The sequence below is a fragment of the Salmo salar genome, chromosome 02 (genome assembly GCF_965601325.2).
Source record: "Salmo salar chromosome 02, fSalSal1, whole genome shotgun sequence".
Lineage (NCBI taxonomy): Eukaryota > Metazoa > Chordata > Actinopteri > Salmoniformes > Salmonidae > Salmo > Salmo salar.
The window spans coordinates 98,194,490-98,217,475 of record NC_138292.1 but is presented as its reverse complement, the minus strand read 5'-3'; the positions used below and the strand labels follow the sequence as shown (position 1 = coordinate 98,217,475).

General features: G+C 38.4%; 23 non-coding genes across 23 annotated transcripts; all 23 read right to left on the bottom strand.

Moving 5' to 3' along the window:
* Positions 1-157: 157 nt before the first annotated feature.
* Positions 158-230, bottom strand: trnam-cau (transfer RNA methionine (anticodon CAU)). The gene has a single exon. It is a non-coding gene; the product is annotated as a tRNA-Met (tRNA).
* A 631-nt stretch (positions 231-861) lies between these two features.
* trnam-cau (transfer RNA methionine (anticodon CAU)) lies at positions 862-934 on the bottom strand. The gene has a single exon. It is a non-coding gene; the product is annotated as a tRNA-Met (tRNA).
* A 976-nt stretch (positions 935-1,910) lies between these two features.
* On the bottom strand, positions 1,911-1,983 carry trnam-cau (transfer RNA methionine (anticodon CAU)). Its single transcript has one exon. It is a non-coding gene; the product is annotated as a tRNA-Met (tRNA).
* Positions 1,984-2,958: 975 nt separating this feature from the next.
* On the bottom strand, positions 2,959-3,031 carry trnam-cau (transfer RNA methionine (anticodon CAU)). Its single transcript has one exon. It is a non-coding gene; the product is annotated as a tRNA-Met (tRNA).
* A 268-nt stretch (positions 3,032-3,299) lies between these two features.
* trnam-cau (transfer RNA methionine (anticodon CAU)) lies at positions 3,300-3,372 on the bottom strand. Its single transcript has one exon. It is a non-coding gene; the product is annotated as a tRNA-Met (tRNA).
* A 272-nt stretch (positions 3,373-3,644) lies between these two features.
* trnam-cau (transfer RNA methionine (anticodon CAU)) lies at positions 3,645-3,717 on the bottom strand. Its single transcript has one exon. It is a non-coding gene; the product is annotated as a tRNA-Met (tRNA).
* Positions 3,718-4,697: 980 nt separating this feature from the next.
* Positions 4,698-4,770, bottom strand: trnam-cau (transfer RNA methionine (anticodon CAU)). Its single transcript has one exon. It is a non-coding gene; the product is annotated as a tRNA-Met (tRNA).
* Positions 4,771-6,090: 1,320 nt separating this feature from the next.
* trnam-cau (transfer RNA methionine (anticodon CAU)) lies at positions 6,091-6,163 on the bottom strand. Its single transcript has one exon. It is a non-coding gene; the product is annotated as a tRNA-Met (tRNA).
* A 629-nt stretch (positions 6,164-6,792) lies between these two features.
* Positions 6,793-6,865, bottom strand: trnam-cau (transfer RNA methionine (anticodon CAU)). Its single transcript has one exon. It is a non-coding gene; the product is annotated as a tRNA-Met (tRNA).
* A 631-nt stretch (positions 6,866-7,496) lies between these two features.
* trnam-cau (transfer RNA methionine (anticodon CAU)) lies at positions 7,497-7,569 on the bottom strand. Its single transcript has one exon. It is a non-coding gene; the product is annotated as a tRNA-Met (tRNA).
* Positions 7,570-8,545: 976 nt separating this feature from the next.
* Positions 8,546-8,618, bottom strand: trnam-cau (transfer RNA methionine (anticodon CAU)). Its single transcript has one exon. It is a non-coding gene; the product is annotated as a tRNA-Met (tRNA).
* Positions 8,619-8,886: 268 nt separating this feature from the next.
* Positions 8,887-8,959, bottom strand: trnam-cau (transfer RNA methionine (anticodon CAU)). Its single transcript has one exon. It is a non-coding gene; the product is annotated as a tRNA-Met (tRNA).
* Positions 8,960-9,231: 272 nt separating this feature from the next.
* trnam-cau (transfer RNA methionine (anticodon CAU)) lies at positions 9,232-9,304 on the bottom strand. Its single transcript has one exon. It is a non-coding gene; the product is annotated as a tRNA-Met (tRNA).
* A 268-nt stretch (positions 9,305-9,572) lies between these two features.
* On the bottom strand, positions 9,573-9,645 carry trnam-cau (transfer RNA methionine (anticodon CAU)). The gene has a single exon. It is a non-coding gene; the product is annotated as a tRNA-Met (tRNA).
* A 948-nt stretch (positions 9,646-10,593) lies between these two features.
* trnar-ccu (transfer RNA arginine (anticodon CCU)) lies at positions 10,594-10,666 on the bottom strand. The gene has a single exon. It is a non-coding gene; the product is annotated as a tRNA-Arg (tRNA).
* Positions 10,667-11,783: 1,117 nt separating this feature from the next.
* trnam-cau (transfer RNA methionine (anticodon CAU)) lies at positions 11,784-11,856 on the bottom strand. The gene has a single exon. It is a non-coding gene; the product is annotated as a tRNA-Met (tRNA).
* Positions 11,857-15,129: 3,273 nt separating this feature from the next.
* On the bottom strand, positions 15,130-15,202 carry trnam-cau (transfer RNA methionine (anticodon CAU)). The gene has a single exon. It is a non-coding gene; the product is annotated as a tRNA-Met (tRNA).
* Positions 15,203-15,474: 272 nt separating this feature from the next.
* Positions 15,475-15,547, bottom strand: trnam-cau (transfer RNA methionine (anticodon CAU)). Its single transcript has one exon. It is a non-coding gene; the product is annotated as a tRNA-Met (tRNA).
* Positions 15,548-18,109: 2,562 nt separating this feature from the next.
* Positions 18,110-18,182, bottom strand: trnam-cau (transfer RNA methionine (anticodon CAU)). The gene has a single exon. It is a non-coding gene; the product is annotated as a tRNA-Met (tRNA).
* A 1,196-nt stretch (positions 18,183-19,378) lies between these two features.
* trnam-cau (transfer RNA methionine (anticodon CAU)) lies at positions 19,379-19,451 on the bottom strand. The gene has a single exon. It is a non-coding gene; the product is annotated as a tRNA-Met (tRNA).
* A 273-nt stretch (positions 19,452-19,724) lies between these two features.
* Positions 19,725-19,797, bottom strand: trnam-cau (transfer RNA methionine (anticodon CAU)). The gene has a single exon. It is a non-coding gene; the product is annotated as a tRNA-Met (tRNA).
* A 1,196-nt stretch (positions 19,798-20,993) lies between these two features.
* trnam-cau (transfer RNA methionine (anticodon CAU)) lies at positions 20,994-21,066 on the bottom strand. The gene has a single exon. It is a non-coding gene; the product is annotated as a tRNA-Met (tRNA).
* A 1,196-nt stretch (positions 21,067-22,262) lies between these two features.
* trnam-cau (transfer RNA methionine (anticodon CAU)) lies at positions 22,263-22,335 on the bottom strand. The gene has a single exon. It is a non-coding gene; the product is annotated as a tRNA-Met (tRNA).
* Positions 22,336-22,986: the final 651 nt, after the last annotated feature.

Here is a 22,986-nt window from a genome sequence, read left to right as displayed (position 1 = left end):
TCTAAAGTAAAAAATATAGACATCGATACCGACCTTCAGATTTTACAGTGACGTTGTAAGCACCGTGACAAAAGTATGTATAGTCTGAACGTCCAATACCACTGAGAATTCATTTTCACTTCATCTTCAGAAAACACTGTCTTTTTAAGAGCTTTGCTGCCCCGTGTGAGGATCTAACTCACGACCTTCAGATTATGAGACTGACGCGCTACCTACTGCGCTAACGAAGCACATTTAATCAACAAATCGAAAGAAAAAATGATCGATACCGACCTTCACTTTTTGACAGTGACGTTGTAAGCACCGTGCCAAAATGTATGGTCTGAAAAACCACAACACCTGAGAAAAAAACAATGATTTCATTCTAAAGTAAAACAATTTGATATTGACCTTAAGATGTGGTTTCCACCGTGACAAAAGTATGTATTGTCTGAAAGTCCAAAACGACTGAGAATTAATTTTCACCTTCAGACAACACTGTCTTTCTATAAACTTTGCTGCCCAGTGTGAGGATCGAACTCACGACCTTCAGATTATGAGACTGACGCGCTGCACGCTGCGCCAACGAGGCACTTTTAGACATAGAGCGTAAAGAAAAAATATCGATAACGACCTTCAGATTTTGATAGTGACGTTGTAAGCACCGTGCCAAAATGTATGGTCTGAAAGTCCACAACACCTAAGAAATAAACAATGATTTCATTCTAAAGTAAAAAATATAGATATCGATACCGACCTTCAGATTTTGACAGTGACGTTGTAAGCACCGTGACAAAAGTATGTATCGTCTGAACGTCCAATACCACTGAGAATTAATTTTCACTTCATCTTCAGAAAACACTTTCTTATTAAAAGCTTTGCTGCCCCGTGTGAGGATCGAACTCACGACCTTCAGATTATGAGACTGACGCGCTACCTACTGCGCTAACGAGGCACATTTAATCAATAAATCGAAAGAAAAAACTATCAATACCGACCTTCACTTTTTGACAGTGACGTTGTAAGCACCGTGCCAAAATGTATGGTCTGAAAAACCACAACACCTGAGAAAAAAACTATGATTTCATTCTAAAGTAAAACAATTTGATATCGACCTTAAGATGTGGTTTCCACCGTGACAAAAGTATGTATTGTCTGAAAGTCCAAAACCACTGAGAATTCATTTTCACCTTCAGACAACACTGTCTTTTTATAAGCTTTGCAGCCCCGTGTGAGGATCGAACTCACAACCTTCAGATTATGAGACTGACGCGCTGCCTGCTGCACCAACGAGGCACTTCTAAACATTAAGCGTAAAGAAAAAATATCGATAACGACCTTCAGATTTTGACAGTGACGTTGTAAGCACCGTGCCAAAATGTATGGTCTGAAAGTCCACATCACCTGAGAAAAAAACTATGATTTCATTCTAAAGTAAAAAATATAGATATGGATACCGACCTTCAGATTTTGACAGTGACGTTGTAAGCACCGTGACAAAAGTATGTATCGTCTGAACGTCCAATACCACTGAGAATTAATTTTCACTTCATCTTCAGAAAACACTGTTTTTTTAAAAGCTTTGCTGCCCTGTGTGAGGATCGAACTCACGACCTTCAGATTATGAGACTGACGCGCTGCCTGCTGCGCCAACGAGGCACTTTTAAACATTAAGCGTAAAGAAAAAATATCGATAACGACCTTCACTTTTTGACAGTGACGTTGTAAGCACCGTGCCAAAATGTATGGTCTGAAAAACCACAACACCTGAGAAAAAAACAATGATTTCATTCTAAAGTAAAAAATATAGATATCGACCTTAAGATGTGGTATCCACTGTGACAAAAGTATGTATTGTCTGGAAGTCCAAAACCACTGAGAATTAATTTTCACTTCATCTTCAGACAACACTTTCTTATTAAAAGCTTTGCTGCCCCGTGTGAGGATCGAACTCACGACCTTCAGATTATGAGACTGACGCGCTACCTACTGCGCTAACGAGGCACATTTAACCAACAAATCGAAAGAAAAAATTATCAATACCGACCTTCACTTTTTGACAGTGACGTTGTAAGCACCGTGCCAAAATGTATGGTCTGAAAAATCACAACACCTGAGAAAAAAACTATGATTTCATTCTAAAGTAAAACAATTTGATATCGACCTTAAGATGTGGTTTCCACCGTGACAAAAGTATGTATTGTCTGAAAGTCCAAAAGCACTGAGAATTCATTTTCACCTTCAGACAACACTGTCTTTTTATAAGCTTTGCAGCCCCGTGTGAGGATCGAACTCACGACCTTCAGATTATGAGACTGACGCGCTGCCTGCTGCACCAACGAGGAACATTAAATCATTAAGTGTAAGAAAAAATATCGATACCGACCTTCAGATTTTGACAGTGACGTTGTAAGCACCGTGCCAAAATGTATGGTCTGAAAGTCCACAACACCTAAGAAATAAACAATGATTTCATTCTAAAGTAAAAAATATAGATATCGATACCGACCTTCAGATTTTGACAGTGACGTTGTAAGCACCGTGACAAAAGTATGTATCGTCTGAACGTCCAATACCACTGAGAATTAATTTTCACTTCATCTTCAGAAAACACTGTTTTTTTAAAAGCTTTGCTGTCCCGTGTGAGGATCGAACTCACGACCTTCAGATTATGAGACAGACGCGCTGCCTGCTGCGCCAACGAGGCACTTCTATTTATTAAGCGTAAAGAAATAATATCGATAACGACCTTCAGATTTTGACAGTGACGTTGTAAGCACCGTGCCAAAATGTATGGTCTGAAAGTCCACATCACCTGAGAAAAAAACTATGATTTCATTCTAAAGTAAAAAATATAGATATCGACCTTAAGATGTGGTATCCACTGTGACAAAAGTATGTATTGTCTGAAAGTCCAAAACAACTGAGAATTAATTTTCACTTCATCTTCGGACAACACTGTCTTTTTAAAAGCTTTTCTGCCCCGTGTGAGGATCGAACTCACGACCTTCAGATTATGAGACTGACGCGCTACCTACTGCGCTAACGAAGCATATTTAATCAACAAATCGAAAGAAAAAAATATCGATACCGACCTTCACTTTTTGACAGTGACGTTGTAAGCACCGTGCCAAAAGGTATGGTCTGAAAAACCACAACACCTAAGAAAAAAACTATGATTTCATTCTAAAGTAAAACAATTTGATATCGACCTTAAGATGTGGTTTCCACCGTGACAAAAGTATGTATTGTCTGAAAGTCCAAAACCACTGAGAATTAATTTTCACCTTCAGACAACACTGTCTTTTTATAAGCTTTGCTGCCCCGTGTGAGGATCGAACTCACGACCTTCAGATTATGAGACTGACGCGCTGCCTGCTGCGCCAACGAGGCACTTGTAAACATTAAGCGTAAATAAAAAATATCGATAACGACTTTCAGATTTTGACAGTGCCGTTGTAAGCACCGTGCCAAAATGTATGGTCTGAAAGTCCACATCACCTGAGAAAAAAAATATGATTTCATTCTAAAGTAAAAAATATAGATATCGACCTTAAGATGTGGTATCCACTGTGACAAAAGTATGTATTGTCTGAAAGTCCAAAACAACTGAGAATTCATTTTCACTTCATCTTCGGACAACACTGTCTTTTTAAAAGATTTGCTGCCCCGTGTGAGGATCGAACTCACGACCTTCAGATTATGAGACTGACGCGCTACCTACTGTGCTAACGAAGCACATTTAATCGACAAATCGAAAGAAAAAAATATCGATACCGACCTTCAGATTTTGACAGTGACATTGTAAGCACCGTGCCAAAATGTATGGTCTGAAAGTCGACATCACCTGAGAAAAAAACTATGATTTCATTCTAAAGTAAAAAATATAGATATGGATACCGACCTTCAGATTTTGACAGTGACGTTGTAAGCACCGTGACAAAAGTATGTATCGTCTGAACGTCCAATACCACTGAGAATTAATTTTCACTTCATCTTCAGAAAACACTGTTTTTTTAAAAGCTTTCTTCCCCGTGTGAGGATCGAACTCACGACCTTCAGATTATGAGACTGACGCGCTGCCTGCTGCGCCAACGAGGCACTTTTAAACATTAAGCGTAAAGAAAAAATATCGATAATGACTTTCACTTTTTGACAGTGACGTTGTAAGCACCGTGCCAAAATGTATGGTCTGAAAAACCACAACACCTGAGAAAAAAACAATGATTTCATTCTAAAGTAAAAAATATAGATATCGACCTTAAGATGTGGTATCCACTGTGACAAAAGTATGTATTGTCTGGATGTCCAAAACCACTGAGAATTAATTTTAACTTCATCTTCAGACAACACTTTCTTATTAAAAGCTTTGCTGCCCCGTGTGAGGATCGAACTCACGACCTTCAGATTATGAGACTGACGCACTGCATGCTGCGCCAACGAGGCACTTTTAAACATTAAGCGTAAAGAAAAAATATCGATAATGACTTTCACTTTTTGACAGTGACGTTGTAAGCACCGTGCCAAAATGTATGGTCTGAAAAACCACAACACCTGAGAAAAAAACAATGATTTCATTCTAAAGTAAAAAATATAGATATCGACCTTAAGATGTGTTATCCACTGTGACAAAAGTATGTATTGTCTGGAAGTCCAAAACCACTGAGAATTAATTTTCACTTGATCTTCAGAAAACACTTTCTTATTAAAAGCTTTGCTGCCCCGTGTGAGGATCGAACTCACGACCTTCAGATTATGAGACTGACGCGCTACCTACTGCGCTAACGAGGTACATTTAATCAACAAATCGAAAGAAAAAATTATCAATACCGACCTTCACTTTTTGACAGTGACGTTGTAAGCACCGTGCCAAAATGTATGGTCTGAAAAACCACAACACCTGAGAAAAAAACTATGATTTCATTCTAAAGTAAAACAATTTGATATCGACCTTAAGATGTGGTTTCCACCGTGACAAAACGATGTATTGTCTGAAAGTCCAAAACCACTGAGAATTAATTTTCACCTTCAGACAACACTGTCTTTTTATAAGCTTTGCTGACCCGTGTGAGGATCGAACTCACGACCTTCAGATTATGAGACTGACGCGCTGCCTGCTGCGCCAACGAGGAACTTCTAAACATTAAGCGTAAAGAAAAAATATCGATAACGACCTTCAGATTTTGACAGTGACATTGTAAGCACCGTGCCAAAATGTATGGTCTGAAAGTCGACATCACCTGAGAAAAAAACTATGATTTCATTCTAAAGTAAAAAATATAGATATGGATACCGACCTTCAGATTTTGACAGTGACGTTGTAAGCACCGTGACAAAAGTATGTATCGTCTGAACGTCCAATACCACTGAGAATTAATTTTCACTTCATCTTCAGAAAACACTGTTTTTTTAAAAGCTTTCTTCCCCGTGTGAGGATCGAACTCACGACCTTCAGATTATGAGACTGACGCGCTGCCTGCTGCGCCAACGAGGCACTTTTAAACATTAAGCGTAAAGAAAAAATATCGATAATGACTTTCACTTTTTGACAGTGACGTTGTAAGCACCGTGCCAAAATGTATGGTCTGAAAAACCACAACACCTGAGAAAAAAACAATGATTTCATTCTAAAGTAAAAAATATAGATATCGACCTTAAGATGTGGTATCCACTGTGACAAAAGTATGTATTGTCTGGATGTCCAAAACCACTGAGAATTAATTTTAACTTCATCTTCAGACAACACTTTCTTATTAAAAGCTTTGCTGCCCCGTGTGAGGATCGAACTCACGACCTTCAGATTATGAGACTGACGCACTGCATGCTGCGCCAACGAGGCACTTTTAAACATTAAGCGTAAAGAAAAAATATCGATAATGACTTTCACTTTTTGACAGTGACGTTGTAAGCACCGTGCCAAAATGTATGGTCTGAAAAACCACAACACCTGAGAAAAAAACAATGATTTCATTCTAAAGTAAAAAATATAGATATCGACCTTAAGATGTGGTATCCACTGTGACAAAAGTATGTATTGTCTGGAAGTCCAAAACCACTGAGAATTAATTTTAACTTCATCTTCAGACAACACTTTCTTATTAAAAGCTTTGCTGCCCTGTGTGAGGATCGAACTCACGACCTTCAGATTATGAGACTGACGCGCTACCTACTGCGCTAACGAGGCACATTTAATCAACAAATCGAAAGAAAAAATTATCAATACCGACCTTCACTTTTTGACAGTGACGTTGTAAGCACCGTGCCAAAATGTATGGTCTGAAAAACCACAACACCTGAGAAAAAAACAATGATTTCATTCTAAAGTAAAACAATTTGATATCGACCTTAAGATGTGGTTTCCACCGTGACAAAAGTATGTATTGTCTGAAAGTCCAAAACCACTGAGAATTAATTTTCACCTTCAGACAACACTGTCTTTTTATAAGCTTTGCTAACCCGTGTGAGGATCGAACTCACGACCTTCGGATTATGAGACTGACGCGCTGCCTGCTGCACCAACCAGGCACATTAAAGCATTAAGTGTAAGAAAAAATATCGATACCGACCTTCAGATTTTGACAGTGACGTTGTAAGCACCGTGCCAAAATGTATGGTCTGAAAGTCCACAACACCTAAGAAAAAAACAATGATTTCATTCTAAAGTAAAAAATATAGACATCGATACCGACCTTCAGATTTTACAGTGACGTTGTAAGCACCGTGACAAAAGTATGTATAGTCTGAACGTCCAATACCACTGAGAATTCATTTTCACTTCATCTTCAGAAAACACTGTCTTTTTAAGAGCTTTGCTGCCCCGTGTGAGGATCTAACTCACGACCTTCAGATTATGAGACTGACGCGCTACCTACTGCGCTAACGAAGCACATTTAATCAACAAATCGAAAGAAAAAATGATCGATACCGACCTTCACTTTTTGACAGTGACGTTGTAAGCACCGTGCCAAAATGTATGGTCTGAAAAACCACAACACCTGAGAAAAAAACAATGATTTCATTCTAAAGTAAAACAATTTGATATTGACCTTAAGATGTGGTTTCCACCGTGACAAAAGTATGTATTGTCTGAAAGTCCAAAACGACTGAGAATTAATTTTCACCTTCAGACAACACTGTCTTTCTATAAACTTTGCTGCCCAGTGTGAGGATCGAACTCACGACCTTCAGATTATGAGACTGACGCGCTGCACGCTGCGCCAACGAGGCACTTTTAGACATAGAGCGTAAAGAAAAAATATCGATAACGACCTTCAGATTTTGATAGTGACGTTGTAAGCACCGTGCCAAAATGTATGGTCTGAAAGTCCACAACACCTAAGAAATAAACAATGATTTCATTCTAAAGTAAAAAATATAGATATCGATACCGACCTTCAGATTTTGACAGTGACGTTGTAAGCACCGTGACAAAAGTATGTATCGTCTGAACGTCCAATACCACTGAGAATTAATTTTCACTTCATCTTCAGAAAACACTTTCTTATTAAAAGCTTTGCTGCCCCGTGTGAGGATCGAACTCACGACCTTCAGATTATGAGACTGACGCGCTACCTACTGCGCTAACGAGGCACATTTAATCAATAAATCGAAAGAAAAAACTATCAATACCGACCTTCACTTTTTGACAGTGACGTTGTAAGCACCGTGCCAAAATGTATGGTCTGAAAAACCACAACACCTGAGAAAAAAACTATGATTTCATTCTAAAGTAAAACAATTTGATATCGACCTTAAGATGTGGTTTCCACCGTGACAAAAGTATGTATTGTCTGAAAGTCCAAAACCACTGAGAATTCATTTTCACCTTCAGACAACACTGTCTTTTTATAAGCTTTGCAGCCCCGTGTGAGGATCGAACTCACAACCTTCAGATTATGAGACTGACGCGCTGCCTGCTGCACCAACGAGGCACTTCTAAACATTAAGCGTAAAGAAAAAATATCGATAACGACCTTCAGATTTTGACAGTGACGTTGTAAGCACCGTGCCAAAATGTATGGTCTGAAAGTCCACATCACCTGAGAAAAAAACTATGATTTCATTCTAAAGTAAAAAATATAGATATGGATACCGACCTTCAGATTTTGACAGTGACGTTGTAAGCACCGTGACAAAAGTATGTATCGTCTGAACGTCCAATACCACTGAGAATTAATTTTCACTTCATCTTCAGAAAACACTGTTTTTTTAAAAGCTTTGCTGTCCCGTGTGAGGATCGAACTCACGACCTTCAGATTATGAGACAGACGCGCTGCCTGCTGCGCCAACGAGGCACTTCTATTTATTAAGCGTAAAGAAATAATATCGATAACGACCTTCAGATTTTGACAGTGACGTTGTAAGCACCGTGCCAAAATGTATGGTCTGAAAGTCCACATCACCTGAGAAAAAAACTATGATTTCATTCTAAAGTAAAAAATATAGATATCGACCTTAAGATGTGGTATCCACTGTGACAAAAGTATGTATTGTCTGAAAGTCCAAAACAACTGAGAATTAATTTTCACTTCATCTTCGGACAACACTGTCTTTTTAAAAGCTTTTCTGCCCCGTGTGAGGATCGAACTCACGACCTTCAGATTATGAGACTGACGCGCTACCTACTGCGCTAACGAAGCATATTTAATCGACAAATCGAAAGAAAAAAATATCGATACCGACCTTCACTTTTTGACAGTGACGTTGTAAGCACCGTGCCAAAAGGTATGGTCTGAAAAACCACAACACCTAAGAAAAAAACTATGATTTCATTCTAAAGTAAAACAATTTGATATCGACCTTAAGATGTGGTTTCCACCGTGACAAAAGTATGTATTGTCTGAAAGTCCAAAACCACTGAGAATTAATTTTCACCTTCAGACAACACTGTCTTTTTATAAGCTTTGCTGCCCCGTGTGAGGATCGAACTCACGACCTTCAGATTATGAGACTGACGCGCTGCCTGCTGCGCCAACGAGGCACTTGTAAACATTAAGCGTAAATAAAAAATATCGATAACGACTTTCAGATTTTGACAGTGCCGTTGTAAGCACCGTGCCAAAATGTATGGTCTGAAAGTCCACATCACCTGAGAAAAAAAATATGATTTCATTCTAAAGTAAAAAATATAGATATCGACCTTAAGATGTGGTATCCACTGTGACAAAAGTATGTATTGTCTGAAAGTCCAAAACAACTGAGAATTCATTTTCACTTCATCTTCGGACAACACTGTCTTTTTAAAAGCTTTGCTGCCCCGTGTGAGGATCGAACTCACGACCTTCAGATTATGAGACTGACGCGCTACCTACTGTGCTAACGAAGCACATTTAATCGACAAATCGAAAGAAAAAAATATCGATACCGACCTTCACTTTTTGACAGTGACGTTGTAAGCACCGTGCCAAAAGGTATGGTCTGAAAAACCACAACACCTGAGAAAAAAACTATGATTTCATTCTAAAGTAAAACAATTTGATATCGACCTTAAGATGTGGTTTCCACCGTGACAAAAGTATGTATTGTCTGAAAGTCCAAAACCACTGAGAATTAATTTTCACCTTCAGACAACACTGTCTTTTTATAAGCTTTGCTGCCCCGTGTGAGGATCGAACTCACGACCTTCAGATTATGAGACTGACGCGCTGCCTGCTGCGCCAACGAGGCACTTATAAACATTAAGCGTAAATAAAAAATATCGATAACGACTTTCAGATTTTGACAGTGCCGTTGTAAGCACCGTGCCAAAATGTATGGTCTGAAAGTCCACATCACCTGAGAAAAAAAATATGATTTCATTCTAAAGTAAAAAATATAGATATCGACCTTAAGATGTGGTATCCACTGTGACAAAATTATGTATTGTCTGAAAGTCCAAAACAACTGAGAATTAATTTTCACTTCATCTTCGGACAACACTGTCTTTTTAAAACCTTTGCTGCCCTGTGTGAGGATCGAACTCACGACCTTCAGATTATGAGACTGATGCGCTACCTACTGGGCTAACGAAGCACATTTAATCAACAAATCGAAAGAAAAAAATATCAATACCGACCTTCACTTTTTGACAGTGACGTTGTAAGCACCGTGCCAAAATGTATGGTCTGAAAAACCACAACACCTGAGAAAAAAAAAATGATTTCATTCTAAAGTAAAACAATTTGATATCGACCTTAAGATGTGGTTTCCACCGTGACAAAAGTATGTATTGTCTGAAAGTCCAAAACCACTGAGAACTCATTTTCACCATCAGACAACAGTCTTTTTATAAGCTTTGCTGACCCGTGTGAGGATCGAACACACGACTTTCAGATTATGAGACTGATGCACTGCCTGCTGCACCAACGAGGCACATCAAATCATTGAGTGTAAGAAAAAATATCTATACCGACCTTCAGATTTTGACAGTGACGTTGTAAGCACCGTGCCAAAATGTATGGTCTGAAAAACCACAACACCTGAGAAAAAAACTATGATTTCATTCTAAAGTAAAACAATTTGATATCGACCTTAAGATGTGGTTTCCACCGTGACAAAAGTATGTATTGTCTGAAAGTCCAAAACGACTGAGAATTTATTTTCACCTTCAGACAACAGTCTTTTTATAAGCTATGCTGCCCCGTGTGAGGATCGAACTCACGACCTCCAGATTAGGAGACTGACGCGCTGCCTGCTGCACCAACGAGGCACATTAAATCTTTAAATGTAAGAAAAAATATCGATACCGACCTTCACTTTTTGACAGTGACGTTGTAAGCACCGTGCCAAAATGTATGGTCTGAAAGTCCACAACACCTAAGAAAAAAACAATGATTTCATTCTAAAGTAAAAAATATAGATATCGATACCGACCTTCAGATTTTGACAGTGACGTTGTAAGCACCGTGCCAAAATGTATGGTCTGAAAGTCCACAACACCTAAGAAAAAAACAATGATTTCATTCTAAATTAAAAAATATAAATATCGATACCGACCTTCAGATTTTGACAGTGACGTTGTAAGCACCGTGACAAAAGTATGTATCGTCTGAACGTCAAATACCACTGAGAATTAATTTTCACTTAATCTTCAGAAAACACTGTCTTTAAAAAGCTTGGCTGCCCCGTGTGAGGATCGAACTCACGACCTTCAGATTATGAGACTGAGGCAGTGCCTGCTGCGCCAACGAGGCACTTTCAAACAATAAGCGTAAAGAAAAAATATCGATAACGACCTTCAGATTTTGACAGTGACGTTGTAAGCACCGTGCCAAAATGTATGGTCTGAAAGTCCACAACACCTGAGAAAAAAACTATGATTTCATTCGAAAGTAAGAAATATAGATATCGACCTTAAGATGTGGTATCCACCGAAACAAAAGCATGTATTGTCTGAAAGTCCAAAACATCTGAGAATTAATTGTCACTTATTCTTCAGACAACACTTTCTTTTTAAAATCTTTGCTGCCCCGTGTGAGGATCTAACTCACGACCTTCAGATTATGAGACTGAGGCGCTGACTGCTGCACCAACCAGGCACATTAAAGCGTTAGGTGTAAGAAAAAATATCGATACCGACCTTCAGATTTTGACAGTGACGTTGTAAGCACCGTGCCAAAATGTATGGTCTGAAAGTCCACAACACCTAAGAAAAAAACAATGATTTCATTCTAAAGTAAAAAATATAGATATCGATACCGACCTTCAGATTTTACAGTGACGTTGTAAGCACCGTGACAAAAGTATGTATCGTCCGAACGTCCAATACCACTGAGAATTAATTTTCACTTCATCTTCAGAAAACACTGTCTTTTTAAGAGCTTTGCTGCCCCGTGTGAGGATCGAACTCACGACCTTCAGATTATGAGACTGACGCGCTGCCTGCTGCGCCAACGAGGCACCTGTAAACATTAAGCGTAAAGAAAAAATATCGATAACGACTTTCAGATTTTGACAGTGACGTTGTAAGCACCGTGCCAAAATGTATGGTCTGAAAGTCCACATCACCTGAGAAAAAAAATATGATTTCATTCTAAAGTAAAAAATATAGATATCGACCTTAAGATGTGGTATCCACTGTGACAAAAGTATGTATTGTCTGAAAGTCCAAAAGAACAGAGAATTAATTTTCACTTCATCTTCGGACAACACTGTCTTTTTAAAACCTTTGCTGCCCTGTGTGAGGATCGAACTCATGACCTTCAGATTATGAGACTGATGCGCTACCTACTGGGCTAACGAAGCACATTTAATCGACAAATCGAAAGAAAAAAATATCAATACCGACCTTCACTTTTTGACAGTGACGTTGTAAGCACCGTGCCAAAATGTATGGTCTGAAAAACCACAACACCTGAGAAAAAAACTATGATTTCATTCTAAAGTAAAACAATTTGATATCGACCTTAAGATGTGGTTTCCACCGTGACAAAAGTATGTATTGTCTGAAAGTCCAAAACGACTGAGAATTTATTTTCACCTTCAGACAACAGTCTTTTTATAAGCTTTGCTGCCCCGTGTGAGGATCGAACTCACGACCTCCAGATTATGAGACTGACGCGCTGCCTGCAGCACCAACGAGGCACATTAAATCTTTAAATGTAAGAAAAAATATCGATACCGACCTTCACTTTTTGACAGTGACGTTGTAAGCACCGTGCCAAAATGTATGGTCTGAAAGTCCACAACACCTAAGAAAAAAACAATGATTTCATTCTAAAGTAAAAAATATAGATATCGATACCGACCTTCAGATTTTGACAGTGACGTTGTAAGCACCGTGCCAAAATGTATGGTCTGAAAGTCCACAACACCTAAGAAAAAAACTATGATTTCATTCTAAATTAAAAAATATAAATATCGATACCGACCTTCAGATTTTGACAGTGACGTTGTAAGCACCGTGACAAAATGTATGGTCTGAAAAACCACAACACCTGAGAAAAAAACTATGATTTCATTCTAAAGTAAAACAATTTGATATCGACCTTAAGATGTGGTTTCCACCGTGACAAAAGTATGTATTGTCTGAAAGTCCAAAACCACTGAGAATTAATTTTCACCTTCAGACAACACTGTCTTTTTATAAGCTTTGCTGCCCTGTGTGAGGATCAAACTCACGACCTTCAGATTATGAGACTGACGCGCTGCCTGCCGCGCCAACGAGGCACTTTTAAACATTCATCGTAAAGAAAAAATATTGATACCGACCTTCAGATTTTGACAGTGACGTTGTAAGCACCGTGCCAAAATGTATGGTCTGAAAGTCCACAACACCTGAGAAAAAAACTATGATTTCATTCTAAAGTAAAAAATATAGATATCGACCTTAAGATGTGGTATCCACCGTGACAAAAGTATGTATTGTCTGAAAGTCCAAAACATCTGAGAATTAATTGTCACTTATTCTTCAGACAACACTTTCTTTTTAAAATCTTTGCTGCCCCGTGTGAGGATCTAACTCACTACCTTCAGATTATGAGACTGACGCGCTACCTACTGCGCTAACGAAGCACATTTAATCAACAAATCGAAAGAAAAAATTATCGATACCGACCTTCACTTTTTGACAGTGACGTTGTAAGCACCGTGCCAAAATGTATGGTCTGAAAAACCACAACACCTGAGAAAAAAACTATGATTTCATTCTAAAGTAAAACAATTTGATATCGACCTTAAGATGTGGTTTCCACCGTGACAAAAGTATGTATTGTCTGAAAGTCCAAAACCACTGAGAATTAATTTTCACCTTCAGACAACACTGTCTTTTTATAAGCTTTGCTGCCCCGTGTGAGGATCAAACTCACGACCTTCAGATTATGAGACTGACGCGCTGCCTGCCGCGCCAACGAGGCACTTTTAAACATTCATCGTAAAGAAAAAATATTGATACCGACCTTCAGATTTTGACAGTGACGTTGTAAGCACCGTGCCAAAATGTATGGTCTGAAAGTCCACAACACCTGAGAAAAAAACTATGATTTCATTCTAAAGTAAAAAATATAGATATCGACCTTAAGATGTGGTATCCACCGTGACAAAAGTATGTATTGTCTGAAAGTCCAAAACATCTGAGAATTAATTGTCACTTATTCTTCAGACAACACTTTCTTTTTAAAATCTTTGCTGCCCCGTGTGAGGATCTAACTCACGACCTTCAGATTATGAGACTGACGCGCTGCCTGCTGCACCAACGAGGTAAATTTAATCATTGAGTGTAAGAAAAAAATATCGATACCGACCTTCAGATTTTGACAGTGACGTTGTAAGCACCGTGCCAAAATGTATGGTCTGAAAAACCACAACACCTGAGAAAAAAACTATGATTTCATTCTAAAGTAAAACAATTTGATATCGACCTTAAGATGTGGTTTCCACCGTGACAAAAGTATGTATTGTCTGAAAGTCCAAAACCACTGAGAATTAATTTTCACCTTCAGACAACACTGTCTTTTTATAAGCTTTGCTGCCCCGTGTGAGGATCAAACTCACGACCTTCAGATTATGAGACTGACGCGCTGCCTGCCGCGCCAACGAGGCACTTTTAAACATTCATCGTAAAGAAAAAATATTGATACCGACCTTCAGATTTTGACAGTGACGTTGTAAGCACCGTGCCAAAATGTATGGTCTGAAAGTCCACAACACCTGAGAAAAAAACTATGATTTCATTCTAAAGTAAAAAATATAGATATCGACCTTAAGATGTGGTATCCACCGTGACAAAAGTATGTATTGTCTGAAAGTCCAAAACATCTGAGAATTAATTGTCACTTATTCTTCAGACAACACTTTCTTTTTAAAATCTTTGCTGCCCCGTGTGAGGATCTAACTCACGACCTTCAGATTATGAGACTGACGCGCTGCCTGCTGCACCAACCAGGCACATTAAAGCGTTAAGTGTAAGAAAAAATATCGATACCGACCTTCAGATTTTGACAGTGACGTTGTAAGCACCGTGCCAAAATGTATGGTCTGAAAGTCCACAACACCTAAGAAAAAAACAATGATTTCATTCTATAGTAAAAAATATAGATATCGATACCGACCTTCAGATTTTACAGTGACGTTGTAAGCACCGTGACAAAAGTATGTATCGTCTGAACGTCCAATACCACTGAGAATTAATTTTCACTTCATCTTCAGAAAACAGTGTCTTTTTAAGAGCTTTGCTGCCCCGTGTGAGGATCGAACTCACGACCTTCAGATTATGAGACTGACGCGCTGCCTGCTGCGCCAACGAGGCACTTCTAATTAGTAAGCGTAAAGAAATAATATCGATAACGACCTTCAGATTTTGACAGTGACGTTGTAAGCACCATGCCAAAATGTATGGTCTGAAAGTCCACATCACCTGAGAAAAAAACTATGATTTCATTCTAAAGTAAAAAATATAGATATCGACCTTAAGATGTGGTATCCACTGTGACAAAAGTATGTATTGTCTGAAAGTCCAAAACAACTGAGAATTAATTTTCACTTCATCTTCGGACAACACTGTCTTTTTAAAAGCTTTGCTGCCCCGTGTGAGGATCGAACTCACGACCTTCAGATTATGAGACTGATGCGCTACCTACTGCGCTAACGAAGCACATTTAATCGACAAATCGAAAGAAAAAAATATCAATACCGACCTTCACTTTTTGACAGTGACGTTGTAAGCACCGTGCCAAAATGTATGGTCTGAAAAACCACAACACCTGAGAAAAAAACTATGATTTCATTCTAAAGTAAAACAATTTGATATCGACCTTAAGATGTGGTTTCCACCGTGACAAAAGTATGTATTGTCTGAAAGTCCAAAACGACTGAGAATTAATTTTCACCTTCAGACAACAGTCTTTTTATAAGCTTTGCTGCCCCGTGTGAGGATCGAACTCACGACCTCCAGATTATGAGACTGACGCGCTGCCTGCTGCACCAACGAGGAACATCAAGTCATTGAGTGTAAGAAAAAATATCTATACCGACCTTCAGATTTTGACAGTGACGTTGTAAGCACCGTGCCAAAATGTATGGTCTGAAAAACCACAACACCTGAGAAAAAAACTATGATTTCATTCTAAAGTAAAACAATTTGATATCGACCTTAAGATGTGGTTTCCACCGTGACAAAAGTATGTATTGTCTGAAAGTCCAAAACAACTGAGAATTAATTTTCACTTCATCTTCAGACAACACTGTCTTTTTAAATGCTTTGCTGCCCTGTGTGAGGATCGAACTCACGACCTTCAGATTATGAGACTGATGCGCTACCTACTGCGCTAACTAAGCACATTTAATCGACAAATCGAAAGAAAAAAATATCAATACCGACCTTCACTTTTTGACAGTGACGTTGTAAGCACCGTGCCAAAATGTATGGTCTGAAAAACCACAACACCTGAGAAAAAAACTATGATTTCATTCTAAAGTAAAACAATTTGATATCGACCTTAAGATGTGGTTTCCACCGTGACAAAAGTATGTATTGTCTGAAAGTCCAAAACGACTGAGAATTAATTTTCACCTTCAGACAACAGTCTTTTTATAAGCTTTGCTGCCCCGTGTGAGGATCGAACTCACGACCTCCAGATTATGAGACTGACGCGCTGCCTGCTGCACCAACGAGGAACATCAAGTCATTGAGTGTAAGAAAAAATATCTATACCGACCTTCAGATTTTGACAGTGACGTTGTAAGCACCGTGCCAAAATGTATGGTCTGAAAAACCACAACACCTGAGAAAAAAACTATGATTTCATTCTAAAGTAAAACAATTTGATATCGACCTTAAGATGTGGTTTCCACCGTGACAAAAGTATGTATTGTCTGAAAGTCCAAAACAACTGAGAATTAATTTTCACTTCATCTTCAGACAACACTGTCTTTTTAAATGCTTTGCTGCCCTGTGTGAGGATCGAACTCACGACCTTCAGATTATGAGACTGATGCGCTACCTACTGCGCTAACGAAGCACATTTAATCGACAAATCGAAAGAAAAAAATATCAATACCGACCTTCACTTTTTGACAGTGACGTTGTAAGCACCGTGCCAAAATGTATGGTCTGAAAAACCACAACACCTGAGAAAAAAACTATGATTTCATTCTAAAGTAAAACAATTTGATATCGACCTTAAGATGTGGTTTCCACCGTGACAAAAGTATGTATTGTCTGAAAGTCCAAAACGACTGAGAATTTATTTTCACCTTCAGACAACAGTCTTTTTATAAGCTTTGCTGCCCCGTGTGAGGATCGAACTCACGACCTCCAGATTATGAGACTGACGCGCTGCCTGCAGCACCAACGAGGCACATTAAATCTTTAAATGTAAGAAAAAATATCGATACCGACCTTCACTTTTTGACAGTGACGTTGTAAGCACCGTGCCAAAATGTATGGTCTGAAAGTCCACAACACCTAAGAAAAAAACAATGATTTCATTCTAAAGTAAAAAATATAGATATCGATACCGACCTTCAGATTTTGACAGTGACGTTGTAAGCACCGTGCCAAAATGTATGGTCTGAAAGTCCACAACACCTAAGAAAAAAACTATGATTTCATTCTAAATTAAAATATATAAATATCGATACCGACCTTCAGATTTTGACAGTGACGTTGTAAGCACCGTGACAAAATGTATGGTCTGAAAAACCACAACACCTGAGAAAAAAACTATGATTTCATTCTAAAGTAAAACAATTTGATATCGACCTTAAGATGTGGTTTCCACCGTGACAAAAGTATGTATTGTCTGAAAGTCCAAAACCACTGAGAATTAATTTTCACCTTCAGACAACACTGTCTTTTTATAAGCTTTGCTGCCCCGTGTGAGGATCAAACTCACGACCTTCAGATTATGAGACTGACGCGCTGCCTGCCGCGCCAACGAGGCACTTTTAAACATTCATCGTAAAGAAAAAATATTGATACCGACCTTCAGATTTTGACAGTGACGTTGTAAGCACCGTGCCAAAATGTATGGTCTGAAAGTCCACAACACCTGAGAAAAAAACTATGATTTCATTCTAAAGTAAAAAATATAGATATCGACCTTAAGATGTGGTATCCACCGTGACAAAAGTATGTATTGTCTGAAAGTCCAAAACATCTGAGAATTAATTGTCACTTATTCTTCAGACAACACTTTCTTTTTAAAATCTTTGCTGCCCCGTGTGAGGATCTAACTCACGACCTTCAGATTATGAGACTGACGCGCTACCTACTGCGCTAACGAAGCACATTTAATCAACAAATCGAAAGAAAAAATTATCGATACCGACCTTCACTTTTTGACAGTGACGTTGTAAGCACCGTGCCAAAATGTATGGTCTGAAAAACCACAACACCTGAGAAAAAAACTATGATTTCATTCTAAAGTAAAACAATTTGATATCGACCTTAAGATGTGGTTTCCACCGTGACAAAAGTATGTTTTGTCTGAAAGTCCAAAACCACTGAGAATTAATTTTCACCATCAGACAACAGTCTTTTTATAAGCTTTGCTGCCCCTTGTGAGGATCGAACTCACGGCCTTCAGATTATGAGACTGACGCGCTGCCTGCAGCACCAACGAGGCACATTAAATCTTTAAATGTAAGAAAAAATATCGATACCGACCTTCACTTTTTGACAGTGACGTTGTAAGCACCGTGCCAAAATGTATGGTCTGAAAGTCCACAACACCTAAGAAAAAAACAATGATTTCATTCTAAAGTAAAAAATATAGATATCGATACCGACCTTCAGATTTTGACAGTGACGTTGTAAGCACCGTGCCAAAATGTATGGTCTGAAAGTCCACAACACCTAAGAAAAAAACTATGATTTCATTCTAAATTAAAAAATATAAATATCGATACCGACCTTCAGATTTTGACAGTGACGTTGTAAGCACCGTGACAAAATGTATGGTCTGAAAAACCACAACACCTGAGAAAAAAACTATGATTTCATTCTAAAGTAAAACAATTTGATATCGACCTTAAGATGTGGTTTCCACCGTGACAAAAGTATGTATTGTCTGAAAGTCCAAAACCACTGAGAATTAATTTTCACCTTCAGACAACACTGTCTTTTTATAAGCTTTGCTGCCCCGTGTGAGGATCAAACTCACGACCTTCAGATTATGAGACTGACGCGCTGCCTGCCGCGCCAACGAGGCACTTTTAAACATTCATCGTAAAGAAAAAATATTGATACCGACCTTCAGATTTTGACAGTGACGTTGTAAGCACCGTGCCAAAATGTATGGTCTGAAAGTCCACAACACCTGAGAAAAAAACTATGATTTCATTCTAAAGTAAAAAATATAGATATCGACCTTAAGATGTGGTATCCACCGTGACAAAAGTATGTATTGTCTGAAAGTCCAAAACATCTGAGAATTAATTGTCACTTATTCTTCAGACAACACTTTCTTTTTAAAATCTTTGCTGCCCCGTGTGAGGATCTAACTCACGACCTTCAGATTATGAGACTGACGCGCTACCTACTGCGCTAACGAAGCACATTTAATCAACAAATCGAAAGAAAAAATTATCGATACCGACCTTCACTTTTTGACAGTGACGTTGTAAGCACCGTGCCAAAATGTATGGTCTGAAAGTCCACAACACCTGAGAAAAAAACTATGATTTCATTCTAAAGTAAAAAATATAGATATCGACCTTAAGATGTGGTATCCACCGTGACAAAAGTATGTATTGTCTGAAAGTCCAAAACATCTGAGAATTAATTGTCACTTATTCTTCAGACAACACTTTCTTTTTAAAATCTTTGCTGCCCCGTGTGAGGATCTAACTCACGACCTTCAGATTATGAGACTGACGCGCTACCTACTGCGCTAACGAAGCACATTTAATCAACAAATCGAAAGAAAAAATTATCGATACCGACCTTCACTTTTTGACAGTGACGTTGTAAGCACCGTGCCAAAATGTATGGTCTGAAAAACCACAACACCTGAGAAAAAAACTATGATTTCATTCTAAAGTAAAACAATTTGATATCGACCTTAAGATGTGGTTTCCACCGTGACAAAAGTATGTTTTGTCTGAAAGTCCAAAACCACTGAGAATTAATTTTCACCATCAGACAACAGTCTTTTTATAAGCTTTGCTGCCCCTTGTGAGGATCGAACTCACGACCTTCAGATTATGAGACTGACGCGCTGCCTGCAGCACCAACGAGGCACATTAAATCTTTAAATGTAAGAAAAAATATCGATACCGACCTTCACTTTTTGACAGTGACGTTGTAAGCACCGTGCCAAAATGTATGGTCTGAAAGTCCACAACACCTAAGAAAAAAACAATGATTTCATTCTAAAGTAAAAAATATAGATATCGATACCGACCTTCAGATTTTGACAGTGACGTTGTAAGCACCGTGCCAAAATGTATGGTCTGAAAGTCCACAACACCTAAGAAAAAAACTATGATTTCATTCTAAATTAAAAAATATAAATATCGATACCGACCTTCAGATTTTGACAGTGACGTTGTAAGCACCGTGACAAAATGTATGGTCTGAAAAACCACAACACCTGAGAAAAAAACTATGATTTCATTCTAAAGTAAAACAATTTGATATCGACCTTAAGATGTGGTTTCCACCGTGACAAAAGTATGTATTGTCTGAAAGTCCAAAACCACTGAGAATTAATTTTCACCTTCAGACAACACTGTCTTTTTATAAGCTTTGCTGCCCCGTGTGAGGATCAAACTCACGACCTTCAGATTATGAGACTGACGCGCTGCCTGCCGCGCCAACGAGGCACTTTTAAACATTCATCGTAAAGAAAAAATATTGATACCGACCTTCAGATTTTGACAGTGACGTTGTAAGCACCGTGCCAAAATGTATGGTCTGAAAGTCCACAACACCTGAGAAAAAAACTATGATTTCATTCTAAAGTAAAAAATATAGATATCGACCTTAAGATGTGGTATCCACCGTGACAAAAGTATGTATTGTCTGAAAGTCCAAAACATTTGAGAATTAATTGTCACTTATTCTTCAGACAACACTTTCTTTTTAAAATCTTTGCTGCCCCGTGTGAGGATCTAACTCACGACCTTCAGATTATGAGACTGACGCGCTACCTACTGCGCTAACGAAGCACATTTAATCAACAAATCGAAAGAAAAAATTATCGATACCGACCTTCACTTTTTGACAGTGACGTTGTAAGCACCGTGCCAAAATGTATGGTCTGAAAAACCACAACACCTGAGAAAAAAACTATGATTTCATTCTAAAGTAAAACAATTTGATATCGACCTTAAGATGTGGTTTCCACCGTGACAAAAGTATGTTTTGTCTGAAAGTCCAAAACCACTGAGAATTAATTTTCACCATCAGACAACAGTCTTTTTATAAGCTTTGCTGCCCCTTGTGAGGATCGAACTCACGACCTTCAGATTATGAGACTGACGCGCTGCCTGCAGCACCAACAAGGAACATTAAATCTTTAAATGTAAGAAAAAATATCGATACCGACCTTCACTTTTTGACAGTGACGTTGTAAGCACCGTGCCAAAATGTATGGTCTGAAAGTCCACAACACCTAAGAAAAAAACAATGATTTCATTCTAAAGTAAAAAATATAGATATCGATACCGACCTTCAGATTTTGACAGTGACGTTGTAAGCACCGTGCCAAAATGTATGGTCTGAAAGTCCACAACACCTAAGAAAAAAACTATGATTTCATTCTAAATTAAAAAATATAAATATCGATACCGACCTTCAGATTTTGACAGTGACGTTGTAAGCACCGTGACAAAATGTATGGTCTGAAAAACCACAACACCTGAGAAAAAAACTATGATTTCATTCTAAAGTAAAACAATTTGATATCGACCTTAAGATGTGGTTTCCACCGTGACAAAAGTATGTATTGTCTGAAAGTCCAAAACCACTGAGAATTAATTTTCACCTTCAGACAACACTGTCTTTTTATAAGCTTTGCTGCCCCGTGTGAGGATCAAACTCACGACCTTCAGATTATGAGACTGACGCGCTGCCTGCCGCGCCAACGAGGCACTTTTAAACATTCATCGTAAAGAAAAAATATTGATACCGACCTTCAGATTTTGACAGTGACGTTGTAAGCACCGTGCCAAAATGTATGGTCTGAAAGTCCACAACACCTGAGAAAAAAACTATGATTTCATTCTAAAGTAAAAAATATAGATATCGACCTTAAGATGTGGTATCCACCGTGACAAAAGTATGTATTGTCTGAAAGTCCAAAACATCTGAGAATTAATTGTCACTTATTCTTCAGAAAACACTTTCTTTTTAAAATCTTTGCTGCCCCGTGTGAGGATCTAACTCACGACCTTCAGATTATGAGACTGACGCGCTACCTACTGCGCTAACGAAGCACATTTAATCAACAAATCGAAAGAAAAAATTATCGATACCGACCTTCACTTTTTGACAGTGACGTTGTAAGCACCGTGCCAAAATGTATGGTCTGAAAAACCACAACACCTGAGAAAAAAACTATGATTTCATTCTAAAGTAAAACAATTTGATATCGACCTTAAGATGTGGTTTCCACCGTGACAAAAGTATGTTTTGTCTGAAAGTCCAAAACCACTGAGAATTAATTTTCACCATCAGACAACAGTCTTTTTATAAGCTTTGCTGCCCCTTGTGAGGATCGAACTCACGACCTTCAGATTATGAGACTGACGCGCTGCCTGCTGCACCAACGAGGTAAATTTAATCATTTAGTGTAAGAAAAAAATATCGATACCGACCTTCAGATTTTGACAGTGACGTTGTAAGCACCGTGCCAAAATGTATGGTCTGAAAAACCACAACACCTGAGAAAAAAACTATGATTTCATTCTAAAGTAAAACAATTTGATATCGACCTTAAGATGTGGTTTCCACCGTGACAAAAGTATGTATTGTCTGAAAGTCCAAAACCACTGAGAATTAATTTTCACCTTCAGACAACACTGTCTTTTTATAAGCTTTTCTGCCCCGTGTGAGGATCGAACTCACGACCTTCAGATTATGAGACT